The following is a 2,944-nucleotide window of genomic DNA, read 5'->3' as shown; positions in this document are numbered from 1 at the left end:
TTCATCTATCCTTGATCCTCTGGCGTGGATACTAAGAGAGCAACCCATGCGTTTTCACGTCCTTGTAAGTAGCATGGAAACTTGCAATCTTGCCCTCTAAAATTCAGGTGAATTGCCATAAAGTTTTCGCAGCCCCAAACAGAGCTGACAATGAACCATAATTATCCTTTTTATAAATGATTATGGATTATGTTGAGCCAGAAATCTAGTTGTCCATTGTCGGAAAAATCAAAACAAAACAAAACAAAACGAAGAATATTTTTGGTATTAAATGCAATGCCTTCCTTCATCTTGGAAACTGGGTGGATTTGAGTTCATTTGAAGAAACATGACATGAGAGGTGATAAGAAGAGAAGGTTCAGGAATCAGGAACACAGAAACCAACTCCTGTCCCTGTCAATGTCCTGTGGGATACCTGGAAATGTATATGGACCAAAATGTAGCTTGGCTTGTGTGTTCCAATTTGTTGTCCAAGGAAATATGGAACGAGCTGGTGGTCATGTGACATGCATCACAAAATCCTCCAGAGCATTGACAATTGCAGGACAACTGGAAGGCTCAATACTGGGCACTGTAAGATGGAGAGGAACATACATGGAAGAAAGGAACAGGAGGAGGAATCTTAAAGTAGGGTTAAGAGGAAGAGCATAGAATCAAAACCGCGAATTAGGATGTTGAAAAAATCTTATCTAGATAGGAACAAAGTCATTTTGCTTACTTGAATGTTTTCTCTATTCTTACCAAAATCTCTGTTGTAAAGATTAAGTACATAATTTCAGGGAACATTCACAGCTACCCGATTTGGGGCCAGTGACACCCACCAAATGCAATGTTTTGACCTCTATTTTTCTCATATGGTGTCAGAGGGGAAAGGCTCTTCAATCCTGTCACTGTGTTTCCCTACCACCTTTGACAGAATGAGCTACATGCCTCCTGCACAGTTTTGAACTTCCTTGTCAAGGCCCAGGAGTCTAGCTCTCTGGGGTTTCACTTGGTAGGTGAAAACTCATGTGTTGAGCGAAGGCCTTTCTGGATCTATGATGACAACAGGTATCTGAGGACGTTGACTGACTTGAGCAGATGTAATCTGAGGTCCAGATATGAGGACCTTGTGAGACCCATGAGGATTTCAGAGCCTGCCTGGCACTCTGCCCTCTTCAGAGAGGATGAGAAATGTGCAGTTTGGCATCAGATTCTGAGATTTTTCGAAAAAGGCCTCATAACAGTACCCATACTTGGTTTGATACTTTCTTCATTGCTTTCTATTTTCAAAGAGATTGAAATGATTCCAAGTGATAGGGAGACAGCCTTTACTATAGGAGTAGGCACATATATCAGGTAGAGATGACTGTAGGTGCAAATGATATACTCAAAAAATATGTAAGAACTGATGAATTATAACGTGCTGCTCATTCCTAGTCTCCGGCGATGTACCCTTGCACATATGTGGTAAAGTGTCAGGCTGGGAGGTTAGGGCTCATGCCAGTAGTCCCAAGAATATTGGAGGACAATGACTGCCCTCGCACTTTTCCCAAAGTTGTGTAAAGGCTGACGTATAACTAATAATTAAAGGATCATTCAATTTATATAGAGGGAAAATTGAAATGGTCTTTCCTGTTGGAGGCTGGGTAAATTCTAGATAATAATGGCTAGGTGAGAAGCCAGGGCACCTGTTTGAGACATTCCCTAGTTTTATTGGTGTTCTTTAATTATGTGTTAGCTGCCAAAATCTTCCAGAGCATGTTGTGTTTACCTATCTCTCTCTCTCGCATGGAAACCATCTCAGTGGATCCATCATGGAAATGACAATTGGGCTTTGCTTTCTGTTATTTCTTGTTGTTGTTTCTGTTTTCCACCTGCGTACATTCTTCCTCTTATTGCAGCGCTCACACAGATGCACATCATCTCTTCTAACAAAATTTGCGTATTACCCAAGATCTATGAAAACAACTATTCCTTTAAAAAACAAGGAAAGATATTTCTAAAGAACATGTTGCTAGCTGGTAGACCCACAGTCCTGATAATGGAGCAGACACGCTAACTCTCCAATGAAACAAGAACGAACCACACACTGAATCTTCTTAATATCCTCATGATGAACATAATTAATTCAGAACTGACACACACACACACATATATATATATATATATATATATATATATCTTACTACTATATATATATATATATATATATATGATATATATATATATATATATATATATATCTTACTACTAACAGACTTTTAGGAAGCAGGAGGATAGGACTCTTGGTAACTCTTGCTGGATACACAATTTCTACAACCATGGTTGAAACTTGAATATCCAATCAAGGACATCATGTAATCTCAGATGTGTAGTACAACATACTCTATTAAAAAGCAACCCATGAGTATTTGACCACAGGCTGGTCAGTTAGTGCGTACAAAACATCTTCTTTTCATCAGATTTAACCTGAAGCATGGTAGATGATTCCAACGCTCTTCCAAGTGGAAGACTTGAGTTCCATGAATCGAGACATGGTAACATACATGTAGACAAAAAGGCACCTTTGGATTCCCCTCTCTTCCAAGATGAGGTTGCATGGCATGGAAGAAATCTAAAGTCAATTATGGAATACTCTGTTGGATAAACAAGGAAAGAATTCCATGCACAAAGCATAAATTTCAATGACACCCTGAAATCTCAAAGATACCATAGGGCTTACTGACTTTCACCTCTTTGCTACTTGTTCGTTTTTACTTTGAGAAACGAGGAGGAGTTAAGAATGACCATACTGCAATGCTATAGGCAGTGCCTCTTCTTTGCTTTGTTGAACTTCCTTGCTGCCCACTGAGAGGCGTCCACACTGTGTCTGCTGGCACTGGCAAAGATGCTCTCACAGACAGCTTTTGAGGAAGCCATCAGAAGAAGAAAATTTTTGCCACAGTGGCTAAAATCTGAGGGG

General features: G+C 39.8%; 1 non-coding gene across 1 annotated transcript; it reads left to right on the top strand.

The window, feature by feature from the left end:
• Positions 1 to 1,031: 1,031 nt before the first annotated feature.
• On the top strand, positions 1,032 to 1,096 carry LOC132647637 (small nucleolar RNA SNORD109A). Its single transcript, XR_009585983.1, has one exon. It is a non-coding gene; the product is annotated as a small nucleolar RNA SNORD109A (small nucleolar RNA).
• The last annotated feature ends 1,848 nt before the right edge of the window (positions 1,097 to 2,944 follow it).

The sequence above is a fragment of the Meriones unguiculatus genome, chromosome 14 (assembly GCF_030254825.1).
Source record: "Meriones unguiculatus strain TT.TT164.6M chromosome 14, Bangor_MerUng_6.1, whole genome shotgun sequence".
Taxonomy (NCBI): Eukaryota; Metazoa; Chordata; class Mammalia; order Rodentia; family Muridae; genus Meriones; species Meriones unguiculatus.
This window is presented reverse-complemented; position numbering and strand designations above follow the sequence as displayed.